Consider the following 16,933-nt stretch of genomic DNA (forward strand, 5'->3'; position numbering starts at 1 on the left):
GAGCGCTATACATAATAGAGCAGGGGTGGGAAAGTAATATTACTGAGGGGCCACATGAGAAATGTGACTGTTGTGTAGGCCGAATCAATAGGCTGAAATTAATTCTGCTCAATATTAACATATGAATTATATTTTATATTATTAACTGTATCACTTAATATTGAGCAGAATTAAGTGTGCTGGCATCCCCCTACATACAGAAAGAGCCCACACACATACCCTATATACAGTAAGAGCCCACACACAGCTCCCTTTATACAGTAAGAGCCCATACATAGCACCAATGTACAGTATGAGCTCACACACAGAATCCTATTTAGAGTATGAGCCCTCACATAGCTCACTATATACAGCCTAGCTCTCACATAGCCCTCTATATACAGTATGAGCCCTCACATAGCCCGCTATAAATAGCTGAGCCCTCACATAGCCCCCTATATACAGCATGAGCCCCCACACACTTTAAATATTGCTTGGCAGCATGTATTTGTGCAGAGCAGCCGCTATAAGATTCCATCACAAGATTCCATGATGACATCACTAGTGATGGTCGGCCATTATGACATCAGAGCTCACAGTCACTGTGTACAATCTACACAGGGTCATGGCTGCCGTTGTTGGCTCCATAGTGACTGAGCACTTGCAGTTTCTCGCTATGGAAAATCAGGACATTACTACAGCAGGTAAATGGTGGACGCTCCGCACAAATCTTCTCCACAATAATGGATAATAACGGTGGGATAGAAGCTTCTTCTTTCTTCCAATATAAAACAGGACAAGACCCCAGATATGTAGTCAATGTATCTGCAGAGAGGAGCAGACGTCAGATACAATGGCCGCCTTCATTGTGATCTTTCTCATCTCGAGATTATTCATTTGTGTTTCTTTTCTTCTTTTTAGGCTGAAAAAAGATCTCAATATAGAGATTTGTCTTTTGTTAAAGAACTCGCCGAAAAAGTCCTGTGTGTACTGGAAGGTCCGGCCCGCTCATCGGAACGCCCGGTAAGGATCCATCATCTTCTCTATCACACGTCCTTGTTTTCTGATCTTCTCCAGATCACCAGCCAGATATCAGAAGATCTGGTGTTAGATCTTATCGGCCTCCCTGTCAGCCCCTGGCAAGCACAGGAGGTTATATGGCCGCCTGTCTCTGCTGATGGCAGTCTGTATTCTGCTGATGTAGTCACAGCTCAGTGGTGGGAAGTCTGTATTTCCGCCTCTGTCTCCCTCTATTATCCATATTAATGTTTTTGCAATGTTACCTCATTTTAATCCATTTTATCTGAGAAAAGTCCTCATGATGGCGTCTGATCTGTATAGTTACAGTTGGTGTGTCTGTAAATGCGGGTTTAGTCCTTCCTGATTTGTGGATTTGGTCATTTAGTGGAAGGTTCCTCGTGTTAATTCTATATATTCTATCAATCAGGAGACACCAGAAGGCGACACCGAAGATGAGCAAAATGTGACCCCAGAAACCCCTGACCCTAATACGAGTCAGCTGGGACCGAGCAGCGATCTGACTACAGGTGAGCCGATCACACAACCTTCTACAGGAAATATCCGGATATTATAGAGAACAGGGGATCATTTCACATTTACTCTTTCCACTCTCTAATCAAACATACAGAGAGCCAAAATGAAAAACTTGGAAAAAGTCACGAGCCAATCAGTATACTGGGTACAACAAAGTCCTCCATAATGAATAATGGGTCCCACATAGTCCTCCATGCAGAATAATGGGCCCCACATAGTGCTCCATGCAGAATAATGGGCCCCACATAGTCCTCCATACAGAATAATGGGCCCCACATAGTCCTCCATACAGAATAATGCCCCACATAGTCCTCCATACAGAATAATGGGCCCCACAAAGTCCTCCAAACAGAATAATCGGCCCCACAAAGTCCTCCATACAGAATAATGGGCCCCAGATAGTCCTCCATACAGAATAATGGGTCCCACAAAGTCATCCATACAGAATAATGTGCCCCAGATAGCCCTCCATGCAGAATAATGGGCCCCACATAGTGCTCCATGCAGAATAATTGGCCCCACATAGTGCTCCATGCAGAATAATGGGCACCACATAGTCCTCCATACAGAATAATGGGCCCCACATAGTCCTCCATGCAGAATAATGCCCCACATAGTCCTCCATACAGAATAATGGGCCCCACAAAGTCCTCCAAACAGAATAATCGGCCCCACAAAGTCCTCCATGCAGAATAATGGGCCCCAGATAGTCCTCCATACAGAATAATGGGTCCCACAAAGTCATCCATACAGAATAATGTGCCCCAGATAGCCCTCCATGCAGAATAATGGGCCCCACATAGTCCGGCACACAGTATAATGGGCACCACATAGTACTCCATACAGTATAATGGGCACCACATAGTCCTCCATACGGAATAATGGGCCCCACATAGTCCTCCATACAGAATAATGGACCCCACATATTCCACCGTACAGAATAATAGGCCTCACATAGTCCTCCATACAGAATGATGGCCCCACATAGTCCTCCATACAATATAATGGCCCCACATAGTACTCCATAAAGAATAATGGCCCCACACAGTCCTCCTTACGGAATAATGGCCCCACATAGTGCTCCATAAAGAATAATGGCCCCACACAGTCCTCCACACAGTATAATGGCCCCACATAGTCTTCCATACAGGATAATTGACCCCACATAATCCTCCATACAGAATAATGGGCCCCACATAGTCCTCCATACAGAATAATGAGCCCTACATAGTCCTCCATAGAGAATAATGGGCCCCACATAGTCCTCCATACAGTATTATGGGCCCCACATCGTCCAACGTACAGTATAAAGGGCCCCACATAGTCCTCCATAGAGAATAATAGGCCCCAGATAGTCCTCCATACAGTATAATGGGCCCCACATAGTGCTCCATACAGAATAATGGGCCCCACATAGTCCTCCATAGAGAATAATGGGCCCCACATAGTCCTCCATACAGTATTATGGGCCCCACATAGTCCACCATACAGTATAAAGGGCCCCACATAGTCCTTCATAGAGAATAATAGGCCCCACATAGTCCTCCATACAGTATTATGGGCCGACATAGTCCTCCATAAAGTATTATGGGCCCCACATAGTCCTCCATAGAGAATAATAGGCCCCACAAAGTCCTCCATACAGTATAATGGGCAACACATAGTCCTCCATACAGAATAATGGCCCCACATAGTCCTCCATAAAGAATAATGGGCCCACATAGTCCTCCATACGGAATAATGGGCCCCACATAGTCCTCCATACAGAACAATGGGCCCCACATAGTCCTCTATACAGTATAATGGGCACCACATAGTCCTCCATACAGAATAATGGGCTCCACATAGTGCTCCATACAGTATAATGGCCCCAAATAGTCCTCCATACAGTATAATGGGACCACATAGTCTTCCATACAGTATAATGGCCCCACATAGTCTTCCATACAGTATAATGGGCCCCACATAGTCCTCCATACAGTATAATGGGACCACATAGTCCATCCTCCATGCATTATAATGGGCCCCACATAGTCCTCAATACAGTATAATGGGCCCCACATAGTCCTTCATACAGAATAATGGGCCCCACATAGCCCTCCATAAAGTACTATGGGCACAACATAGTCCTCCATACAGAATAATGGGCTCAACATAGTGCTCCATACAGAATAATGGGCCCCACATAGCCCTCCATACAGTATAATGGGCACCACATAGCCCTCCATTCAGAATAATGGGCCCCACATAGTCCTCTATACAGTATAATGGGCCCCACATAGTCCTCCATACAGTATAATGGGCCCCACATAGTCCTCCATACAGAATAATGGGCCCCACATAGCCCTCCATACAGTATAATGGGCACCACATAGCCCTCCATTCAGAATAATGGGCCCCACATAGTCCTCTATACAGTATAATTGGCCCCACATAGTCCTCCATACAGTATAATGGGCCCCACATAGCCCTCCATACAGAATAATGGGCACCACATAGCCCTCCATACAGAATAATGGGCCCCACATAGTCCTCCATACAGTATAATGGGCCCCACATAGTCCTCCATACAGAATAATGGCCCCACATAGTCCTCCATACAGAATAATGGGCCCCACATAGTCCTCCATACAGAATAAGGGGCCCCACATAGCCCTCCATACAGAATAATGGGCCCCACATAGTCCTCCATACAGTATAATGGGCCCCACATAGTCCTCCATACAGAATAATGGCCCCACATAGTCCTCCATACAGTATAATGGGCCCCACATAGCCCTCCATACAGAATAAGGGGCACCACATAGCCCTCCATACAGAATAATGGGCCCCACATAGTCCTCCATACAGTATAATGGGCCCCACATAGTCCTCCATACAGAATAATGGCCCCACATAGTCCTCCATACAGTATAATGGGCCCCACATAGCCCTCCATACAGAATAAGGGGCACCACATAGCCCTCCATACAGAATAATGGGCCCCACATAGTCCTCCATACAGTATAATGGGCCCCACATAGTCCTCCATACAGAATAAGGGGCCCCACATAGTCCTCCATACAGAATAATGGCCCCACATAGTCCTCCATACAGTATAATGGGCCCCACATAGCCCTCCATACAGTATAATGGCCCCACATAGCCCTCCATACAGAATAATGGGCACCACATAGTCCTCCATACAGTATAATGGCCCCACATAGCCCTCCATACAGAATAATGGGCACCACATAGTCCTCCATACAGTATAATGGCCCCACATAGCCCTCCATACAGAATAATGGGCACCACATAGTCCTCCATACAGTATAATGGCCCCACATAGTCCTCCATACAGAATAATGGGCCCCACATCGTCCTCCATACAGAATAGTCATTTCTCCATTATATTGCTGTATTATGTCTGTAGGATTAATATCCTCTAATACATTTTATTTCCTCATCATTTTATCGCTATTTTAGAAACAACTGAGCTGTTGGATCCTGACAGTGTAATCTTAGAGATCCCGGAGATCCAAGAACCTGCCGGTGTAAGTATTATAGAGGTAGATGTCTGTGTATCACCAGATCACGGGGTGTGAATGACCCGTCCAGTATTATCCCCCATATAACCAGGGGGCGCCTCTATTATTAGAGGAGATGACACTATTGCATTAGATAATAGCGTTTATATTATAGGGAATCCGTCAGCAGGTTTCTGCTCACCTATCGGATCAGTGACATCAGCTGGGACATAATATAGGAGGAGACGTTTCTGCATCTGGAGATTTTCTCCAGCAGCTTCTAGATCTTAATATCATTTCTTCTTCTTCTTCTTTTCTAGGACTTGATGGAATCATTGATCCCGGCGAGAAAGCCGCGTATGAGCGACTACGAAACATCTAAGCTGATCAGCAGCGGATCTTTTGGGTGAGATTTCAGTTAGCATAAGCCACATTTCTCAGGGTTCCCTATGATAATGCTTCATCCTCTGTGCTTTGCCATTCAGTGTTATCATAGGGACATGATCTGAGGTGAAAGGTGATAACGTGACCTGGGTGAGGGTCCAGCAGACGTGGCATTGTGCAGACTTCCCATAGGTGATAATGTGACCTGGGTGAGGGTCTGGCAGACCTAGCATTGTGCACACCTTCCATAGGTGACAATGTGGCCTGGGTGAGGGTGTGGAAGATGTGGCATTGTGAAGACCTCCCACAGGTGATAATGTGACCTGAGTGAGGGTCCGGCAGACGTGGCATTGTGTAGACCCTCCCATAGATGATCTATGTAGTATTATTTAATGTATTTCTAGATGTGGATTTCCAGTAATGGTCGGACTTCTGGTATTAAACATTAGTACAGAAGATCATATAATGACTTCTATAGAAGGACTGTTAATAAGGATTCACTATAAACCATGGTTTCTTCTTCTCTCCAGGTCTGTCCATTTAGTTCACCATAAAGACTCACAGAAGATCTTCGCTATGAAGAAAATTGCCAAGCGGGACCTGGATACTCCAAAACATGTGGAAGGGGCCTATCTGGAGAGGGACATCCTGACATTCGCTGACTGTCCCTTTGTGACCTCCATGCTCTGCTCCTTCCCTACTAGATCTCACCTGTGTATGGTCATGGAGTATGTAGGAGGTAGGAGATGTACATGTATTATATTCAGCCCATGTCTGCTGACATCTTATCACCACTCATATCATTAGGACTTGTCCCCGTGGACGGTTACATCCCCGCAGAGCATTTACTATAGATATTATGGAAAGTCATTGATGTGTGTGATCTCCCTGTATGTCCGCACTGAGCACGTCAGTATCGCCAGCTGTAGACGAGATGAGACATCACTTTATTAGTGACATGGACGACATCTCACCATGACCTCAGACTAATATTCTGTGCTCTATACATTATATCTGTATATATTCTCTCCTGCCCCAATGTCTCCGCTCACTTCTCATGATCCATCGTGGTGATCTGCTGTATAAACCCCTCACCGCTCATATTTCCTTTCTTCTATAGGTGGAGACTGTGGGACCCTCCTAAGCACCAGGGGTCCTTTATCTGTCCCCTTGGCCCGCCTGTACTTTGCAGAAGCGATACTTGCTGTGGAATACCTGCACAGCTATGGTGTGTTGCATAGAGACCTGAAACCAGAGAAGTAAGTGCCCCCTGTAGTATAATAAAGGGGGAAGTTATTTATTACCACACAGCCCGTGAGCCTAAAACCATCTTCTCTTTCACAGCCTCCTGATTACACCGGCTGGACACATTAAAGTCGCCGATTTTGGGATTTCAAAAGTTGGTGTCATGATACCAGAAACCAACACCCACAGGGAATCATTGGAGGACATCGCCAGAGAGTTCCAGGACCATGAGGTTGGCATCACTTACAGGATCTTAGCTTGTTCTTTACAAATCTCATCACACTATTGTCTCTTCTCTACGTTCTTCATTTCTAGAGAACTTTTCCACTGATATTTTATCTTCTGTCATTGGCTTTTTATGTAGAGAACTTGTCATAATAATCATTTCATCGATTCTTATCTTTACCTTCTGTTGGTTTCCAGGACTGTGGCACCCCGCTCTACATGGCCCCAGAAATCATCCTGAAGAAAGGCTATGGAAGACCTGCCGACTGGTGGTCAATGGGGATCATCCTGCATGAGTTTCTGGTGGGATATGTACCATTTCATGGGGATTCCCTATCTGAGCTCTATAAAAATATTGTCACTGGTAAGTAGAATAATCTGATCATTGCTTTGACTGGTTACATGAATTTAGTTATTTCGTCTACTTTATCTTACAGTCCAAAACAGAGGTTTTATTTTCTGTAATTTTCTATATAACAGGAGACATAATTTGGGATTGGGATCGCTCTCCTCCCCCCGATGCTCAGGACCTCATTAATGACCTGCTCAGAACAAATCCTGCACAAAGACTTGGGACAGGTAACTGATATACTGTATTAGTATTAATATTCACTTTTTACAACGAGGACTCATCGCTCCTGTCCATGAGGATCAGCACTCCTCTATCTGCTTGCCTATTTCTAGTTCTCCATAATATAACTTTTAGTTTGTTTCCTTCAGTTTTGTCATTACTTCAGATATACTGTTCAGATATGGAGCAGCCTCTAGCAACATCCGCATCACTTTTGTTTTTCTTTTTCCAGGAGGAGCATTTGAGATCAAGAGTTATCCATTCCTGAGTGACTTAGAATTTGAAAACCTTCTAAGTCAGAAGCCAGAGTACATTCCTCGGCTTGTGTCAGATATGGACACCAGCTTATTTATCAGTAAGTAGAAGACATCATCTAGACTAAGCGGCTGTTTGTCTCATCTTCCATAATATGTGACAATCGGTTCCCATTAATAGTAGTGATAAATGGTGACTGTGTTATACTGACAACCACTAATAACACTTCATTACCTATGTATTGTAGATCACGCTGATACAGACAAGCCTATTGTCTCAGAGGAGGAGGACACAAGTGAGGATAATGAGAGCCTTTTCTTCCAAAATTTTACAACATCCTCTAAAAGGCTTTCTAAAGTAAGTGATCAATAAATCCAGAATACATAAAAAGACCTCTAAAAGTAAAAAATATAATTTCATATCTTATTTTTGTCCTTATTTAGCTCTGTACCACCGTTATCAAGTCCCCTCCAGAGTGTACCCCGGCATCCAGCAGAAACATCTCAGAAATGTGAGTAGATTGTGGAGTCATTACTGGGAGCTCCAGACTAATATATGTGCACAACACCAAATATAGGACATAAATACCATCTTATCGAATGCAGCATCCACCGCCACATGATCAGCGGTCATTGCGCTTTTGGCTTCAGAATCCGCTGGAGATAACAGCCCATAATTGCTGCTGGTCAGGCATTGGTAGTATTGCCCACATTGTGGGACAGATGTAGTATTACATGCTGGCCATTATTGGTAGTTGTTTTCCGCTCTGCTCCATAGAAGGTAGTTTTGAGCAGGAGACTTCCCCACTATGACTTTCATATGTCCTATTAGGCCTTATAGTCAGGGTTCTTCTAGTGAGACAATCCCTTTTATACTGAATTTACTTGTGATTTACACGTTTTTCTTCTTCCTAACAGGCAGAAAGGATCTTCTCCTGAATCTGCTAGAGACGATGCTATAACCAGCTTGCCGTCCTCGTCCCCATTGTCAGGTATGTACATGTCTATAGCACAAACAATGTGAATGTTGTCATCAACGGTGAAATATTTCCACATGGTTTTTCTGTAATAGGTCTCCTATGTTATCTATGTTCCATGGATCCCAATTACTTTGCCCATGGGCCCATACTGTGTCTCCATTTCTGTAACTTTGTACAGTATTATCATGGATTCTGTGATACATTGTTGCATCCAGTAACCTCCGTCATCATAATGAGACATCGTCTCCTATAGTAGAATATCGCTCATTAGGGATGCACCACATGGCGGCACACAGGGCGCTCACTGCTCCATATTAGTGACACATCTAATGCCCCTCATATTAGGTCATGTCCGGTATATAGGACTTATTCTGCCCTATTGTGTAATACCAGATTATCAGGACTATAGGGGAAAGGACTAGAACAATCTATATACTATATACAGGAGCGATACAATGCAGACCCCATAACAATATGTCTTTAGTGAGTTGTTGTTTTTTCTTTTTTCTGATCAGAATTTCAAGCTGATGACGAAAAATCAGAAAATGGGAAAAAGGGGAAAAAGAGACGAGGTAAGTGTGAGAGTCATCTCCAAGTTGTGTGATGTCGTCAGTGAGAATAATTCATGTGGAGCAGATGTCATCTGTCGGAGATGGGATTGTCACATGTATGATGGCTGACGATGATCCCTGACCTCTGTGTGATGAGATTCCTCTGCGTCCGGCCACAGTGACCGCACAGTAGTATCATGTCATATGGAGTCCCATCACTTACATTATATTTCCTTCTCTTCTCATAGGTTCCATCTTCCGCCGGATCCTATCATCCTGCCGGCGTGGATTATCCAGGGCTGCTCGCGTATTTGCGTGTTGTCACCGTTCCCCTAGAGACATCTAAAAGACGGTAAACCTCCGCATCCAGCTCCCTGAAGTCCAGCAGATCCACCATCACTGCTGGAGCTGTACAGAAGGACCTTCACCATCTACCGGTGGCCTTCTGACTGTTACATCTCTGCCGGGACAATCTCAGTATCACCTCTGTCACCAGGCTCCGCGGTATTCATACTGCTCGCAGACGTGGCGGTTACTGATCACCTGGTATCTGACCCCGGCTGTTTTCCTGATTATAAGTTTGCCTACTGATTCTGTTCCTGGTTTTGTCCCTCCCTTCTATCCTATTATTAATAAAAAAAAAATACAATTATTATTACTGAGATCTTGGTTCATCCATCAAACTTTACTCTGCATTTTGTTAACTGATAAAAATAATTTATTAACACTTCTGCTTTTAAAAGGATATATACAGTATGCTTATAATATATATACAGTATGCTGATTATATATACATGGTGACAAAGTCACTGGCAAAGTGCTGGAGGGGAGGTATGTTTCACTGAGGCTATTAGCTTCAGTGATTTGAAACCCATAAGTTTTACACCAGCACACTATGTGTTGATAGGGATTAATCGGCCATTTTAAGGGCTGGGTTTTTGTGAACGACCATAGAACGGGTTGGGAGGTCATTCATCATATCTCCACCCCTGGGTGAGGACTAGGATATATATAGACGGCCTTCTAAGGCATTCAGTGTTCAGTAGGGCTGTAGAGAGGAACTCCAGCGCTTTGTGTCCTGAGAAGGAAAAGCTGAACTAGTGGATGGTTGTTCTCCTGAGCGGGCAGATCCCCACAGCAACACGGCTGTATGTTATGTTTTGTTTTTCCTTAGGTCAGAAAGCACGTATTTATTTTTGCTAACTCTTCACTGGCTTATGCAGCATCTTCAAATAAACCAGTGAGAGACTTAAGGAGACAGCGCTCCGGTGGCTACTTCTGTGTGCAACTGAGTGGGCCGATCTACCATAGTATATATAAGGCGGCATGCGTGTCTCTGTCTGAAGCTTCGATAGACTGCGCATGTGTGATGCGCAGCCTGGCTCCAGAGAGAAGCACGCATCCAGCCGTTACAGGTAAGAGGAGGTGTATGGCGCCGGAGATCGCGGGATGCGTAGACACTGAACGCATACCGCGATCTCCGGCGCCATACTTACATACTTACCTGACCGGGAGGAGCGTTGTCGCGGCGCCTCTCTTCGCTGGAGACCGGGGGCGGAGTGAAGGCGTCAGATCGACGCATGCGCATTGCGCTATCCGGCGCCATTTTACTGAAGACACATTTACAGTGTGTCTTCAGAAAAATGGCGCCGGACAGCGCGGTGCTCCAGCACCGCACTTCTCCCTCGGCCTCTGGCAGAAGAGGACGCAGCAGTGCTGGAGTACAGAGAAGAAAGGTGAGTATAACTGTTTTTTTTTTGTGTATGTGTGTACAGTGTGAAAGGGGTGCCACGCATACCGGGATTGGGGATGAGGGGTGCCACGCATACCGGGATTGGGGATGAAGGGTGCCATGCATACCGGGATTGGGGATGAGGGGTGCCACGCATACCGGGATTGGGGATGAGGGGTGCCACACATACAAGGATTGGGGATGAGGGGTGCCACTCATGCCGGGATTGGGGATGAGGGGTGCCACGCATGCCGGGATTGGGGATGAGGGATGGAGTGCCATGCATATCCCGGGATGAGGGATGGAGTACCATGCATACCAGGATGAGGGATACCATACACACCAGGATAGTGATGAGGGGTACCATACATACCAGGATAGGGATGAGGGGTGCCACGCATACCAGGATAGGGATGAGGGGTGCCACGTATACCAGGATTGGGGATGAGGGGTGCCACGCATACCAGGATAGGGCGTGAGGGGTGCCACGCATACCAGGATTGGGGGTGAGGGGTGCCACGCACACCAGGATTGGGGGTGAGGGGTGTCAAGCATACCAGGATTGGGGGTGAGGGGTACCACGCATACCAGGATTGGATGGTGGGGACAGGATGGGGACAGCACAAATACAAGGAGGGGGGCAGCACATACCAGCATGGGAGACCATATACCAATAAAAATGCTGTCCACCCGGGCGTAGAACGGGTTCAATAGCTAGTAGTATATATATACTGAATGCATATACCGTATTTTTCGGACTATAAGACGCACCGGACCATAAGACGTACCTAGGTTTTAGAGTAGGTAAATAGAAAAAAAATGTAAGCAAAAAATGTGGTCATTATGCCCTGTTAAGGGGGAGGGGGTCTGCTGCTTACACTGTTATAGGGGTAATGTCCCCCAATTCTGTTAATATCCCCCATCCTGGTATATTTATATATACACTGCTCAAAAAAATTAAGGGAACAATCAAATAACACATCCTAGATCTGAATGAATGAAATATTCTCATTGAATACTTTGTTCTGTACAAAGTTGAATGTGCTGACAACAAAATCACACAAAAATCATCAATGGAAATCACATTTATTAACCAATGGAGGCCTGGATTTGGAGTCACCCCCAAAATTAAAGTGGAAAAACACACTACAGGCTGATCCAACTTTGATGTAATATCCTTAAAAAAAGTCAAAATGAGTCTCAGTATTGTGTGTGGCCTCCACGTGCCTGTATGACCTCCCTACAACGCCTGGGCATGCTCCTGATGAGGCTGAGTATTGTGTGTGGCCTCCACGTGCCTGTATGACCTCCCTACAACGCCTGGGCATGCTCCTGATGAGGTTGCGGATGGTCTCCTGTGGGATCTCCTGCCAGACCTGGACTAAAGCATCCGCCAACTCCTGGACAGTCTGTGGTGCAACGTGACATTGGTGCATGGAGCAAGACATGTCAAATGAGCAATAAAAGAGAAGAAATCCGGCACCACCTCTGCTTTAAATACACCTCTCATTCAATGAAATGAAACTCCCGGATACATGGTGGTGCATATCCAAGTAAACAGTCTAGTAATGCAGAAGCAAAAATAAAGGTAGCACTCAACAAAAGTTCCGAAGATGTCCTTTATTAGTACTAACAGTACATGTTGTCTGGCGGCATAGGATGGAGACCCCTAAGGGTGTGCGGGGGAGTGAGGGAGAGGACGATGGCCGTTTCGCTCCCTTCCGGAGCTTGAACGGGTCCCAGGGAGCAAGACATGATGTCCCAGATGTGCTCAATCGGATTCAGGTCTGGGGAACGGGCGGGCCAGTCCATAACTTCAATGCCTTCATCTTGCAGGAACTGCTGACACACTCCAGCCACATGAGGTCTGGCATTGTCCTGCATTAGGAGGAACCCAGGGCCAACCGCACCAGCATATGGTCTCACAAGGGGTCTGAGGATCTCATCTCAGTACTTAATGGCAGTCAGGCTACCTCTGGCGAGCACATGGAGGGCTGTGCGGCCCTCCAAAGAAATGCCACCCCACACCATTACTCACCCACTGCCAAACCGGTCATGCTGAAGGATGTTGCAGGCAGCAGATCGTTCTCCACGGTGTCTCCAGACTCTGTCACGTCTGTCACATGGGCTCAGTGTGAACCTGCTTCCATCTGTGAAGAGCACAGGGCGCCAGTTGCCACTTTGCCAATCCTGGTGTTCTGTGGCAAATGCCAAGCGTCCTGCACGGTGTTGGGCTGTGAGTACAACCCCCATCTGTGGACGTCGGGCCCTCATACCACCCTTATGGAGTTGGTTTCTAACCGTTTTTGCAGACATATCCACATTTGTGGTCAGCTGGAGGTCATTTTGCAGGGCTTTGGCAGTGATCCTCCTGTTCCTCCTTGCACAAAGGCGGAGGTAGCGGTCCTGCTGCTGGCTTGTTGCCCTCCTACGGCCCCCTCCACGTCTCCTGGTGTACTGGCCTGTCTCCTGGTAGTGCCTCCAGCCTCTGGACACTACGCTGACAGACACAGCAAACCTTCTTTTCACAGCTCGCATTGATGTGCCATCCTGGAAGAGCTGCACTACCTGAGCAACTTCTGTGGGTTGTAGAGTCCATCTCAAGCTACCACGAGTGTGAAAGCACAACCAACATTCAAAAGTGACCAAAACATCAGTCAGAAAGCATTGGTACTGTGATGTGGTCTGTGGTCCCCACCTGCAGAACCACTCCTTTATTGAGAGTGTTTTGATAATTGCCAATAATTTCCATCTATTGTCTATTCCATTTGCACAACAGCATGTGAAATTGATTGTCAATCAGTGTTGCTTCCTAAGTGGACAGTTTGATTTCACAGAAGTTTGATTTACTTGGAGTTATATTCTGTTGTTTAAGGGTTCCCTTTATTTTTTGAGTAGTGTGTATATATATATATATATATATATATATATATATATATATACTGTGGCTCTGGGTGGTGGGGGGAACGGCAGTGGCGGAGGAGCGGGGCATTGAAGGCAGCATGGCTGCGGTGGCTGCAGCCTTTACCTGAACGGGATTCGGGCATATGATCTGACGTGGCCATAGACTATAATGGTCCAGACAGAGTGAATGTGCCCTCTGTCGTACAGGGGGACATTAAGTCATAGGGGGCACACCAGGCAGGGACCCGATATTACAGGGTGGCAGGAGGGCGACTATTGCAAACAACATAATTAGAGCTATGGGCCCTTATGTGCAGAGTATTCAGGGGCCCCATTATGCAATGCAGGCGGGATACAGAGTCCCAGCAGAGCTCAACAATGACGGATACAATGTTTTATAATGGAATTGACCTAATAACAAGGCACCAGTGTAATGGTATCAGGGGCCCCGGCAGCCGCCTGTACTCAGCTCCTATATATCAAGTGTAAGGGCCACATAGTAATGGTATCAGGGGCCCCAGCAGCCGCCTGTACTCAGCTCCTATATATCAGGTGTAAGGGCCACATAGTAATGGTATCAGGGGCCCCGGCAGCCGCCTGTACTCAGCTCCTATATATCAGGTGTAAGGGCAACATAGTAATGGTATCAGGGGCCCCAGCAGCCGCCTGTACTCAGCTCCTATATATCAGGTGTAAGGGCCACATAGTAATGGTATCAGGGGCCCCAGCAGCCGCCTGTACTCAGCTCCTATATATCAGGTGTAAAGGCCACATAGTAATGGTATCGGGGGCCCCAGCAGCCGCCTGTATTCAGCCCTTATATATCAGGTGTAAGGGCCACATAGTAGTGGTATCAGGGGCCCCAGCAGCCGCCTGTACTCAGCTCCTATATATCAGGTGTAAAGGCCACATAGTAATGGTATCAGGGGCCCCGGCAGCCGCCTGTACTCAGCTCCTATATATCAGGTGTAAGGGCCACATAGTAATGGTATCAGGGGCCCCAGCAGCCGCCTGTACTCAGCTCCTATATATCAGGTGTAAGGGCCACATAGTAATGGTGTCAGGGGCCCCAGCAGCCGCCTGTACTCAGCCCTTATATATCAGGGGTAAGGGCCACATAGTAATGGTATCAGGGGCCCCAGCAGCCACCTGTACTCAGCTCCCATATATCAGGTGTAAGGGCCACATAGTAATGGTATCAGGGGCCCCAGCAGCCGCCTGTACTCAGCTCCTATATATCAGGTGTAAGGGCCACATAGTAATGGTATCAGGGGCACCAGCAGCCGCCTGTACTCAGCTCCTATACAGTGGTGGCCAAAAGTATTGGCACCCCTGCAATTCTGTCAGATAATACTCAGTTTCTTCCTGAAAATGATTGCAATCACAAATTCTTTGGTCTTATTATCTTCATTTAATTTGTCTTCAATGAAAAAACACAAAAATAATTGTCCTAAAGCCAAATTGGATACAATTAGCAATAACTAAATCACACTTGCAGCCAGTTAACATGGATTATGTTATGATCTGCAACATAAACTAAGGAAAGAAAGGGAAAAGCTGTCCCTACAGTAAGACTAAGCTGAATCCCTACGATGTAGCGGGCTGCCTGTTCCTTGTGAACAGACCCGCCTTCGTCCTCGGCTAGTCTGAACAGAGACCTATAGAATAAAGGGAGGGGTCCCTAAAAGAACTAAGGACTGGGACAAAAAATGGAATCCTCCTAACAGAAGTTGTTGCAGAGCAAAAATACAAACTGAACAAAAAGTACTAGAGGTCCAGAGGACCAAGCAAACTAGACAGAGATAGGCACCGAAGCACCTGGCTAGAGAGACAGGCAAAAAACACTGAAGTCCAGCAAAGCCAGAAGGGCGGAGCTGGAATATATAGGCAGCTAGTCACGTGACCGCAAAACACAAGATAGCAAAAACTAACAGGAGGGTTCTAACAGATTAAAGTTGACTCAGCCTCTGTCCTGTGTCCTTGTGTGTACCACATTGAGCATGGAGAAAAGAAAGAAGACAAAAGAACTGTCTGAGGACTTGAGAAACCAAATTGTGAGGAAGCATGAGCAATCTCAAGGCTACAAGTCCATCTCCAAAGACCTGAATGTTCCTGTGTCTTCCGTGCGCAGTGTCATCAAGAAGTGTAAAGCCCATGGCACTGTGGCTAACCTATCTAGATGTGGACGGAAAAGAAAAATTGACAAGAGATTTCAACGCAAGATTGTGTGGATGGTGGATAAAGAACCTCGACTAACATCCAAACAAGTTCAAGCTGCCCTGCAGTCCGAGGGTACAACAGTGTCAACCCGTACTATCCGTCGGCGTCTGAATGAAAAGGGACTGTATGCTAGGATACCCAGGAAGACCCCACTTCTTACCCCGAGACATAAAAAAGCCAGGCTGGAGTTTGCCAAAACTTACCTGAGAAAGCCTAAAACGTTTTGGAAGAATGTTCTCTGGTCAGATGAGACAAAAGTAGAGCTTTTTGGGAAAAAGCATCAACATAGAGTGTACAGGGAAAAAAAGAGGCATTCAAAGAAAAGAACACGGTCCCTACAGTCAAACATGGCGGAGGTTCCCTGATGTTTTGGGGTTGCTTTGCTGCCTCTGGCACTGGACTGCTTGACCGTGTGCATGGCATTATGAAGTCTGAAGACTACCAACAAAGTTTGCAGCATAATGTAGGGCCCAGTGTGAGAAACCTGGGTCTCCCTCAGAGGACATGGGTCTTCCAGCAGGACAATGACCCAAAACACACTTCCAAAAGCACTATAAAATGGTTTTAGAGAAAGCACTGGAGACTTCTAAGGTGGCCAGCAATGAGTCCAGACCTGAATCCCATAGAACACCTGTGGAGAGATCTCAAAATGGCAGTTTGGAGAAGGCACCCTTCAAATATCAGGGACCTGGAGCAGTTTGCCAAAGAAGAATGGTCTACAATTCCAGCAGAGCATTGTAAGAAACTCATTGATGGTTACCGGAAGCGGTTGTTCGCAGTTATTTTGGCTAAAGGTTGTGCAACCAAGTATTAGGCTGAGGGTGCCAA

This window comes from Phyllobates terribilis, unplaced genomic scaffold (genome assembly GCF_046119375.1).
Source record: "Phyllobates terribilis strain yellow unplaced genomic scaffold, ASM4611937v1 Scaffold_19__1_contigs__length_20705806, whole genome shotgun sequence".
In the NCBI taxonomy this organism is placed as follows: Eukaryota; Metazoa; Chordata; class Amphibia; order Anura; family Dendrobatidae; genus Phyllobates; species Phyllobates terribilis.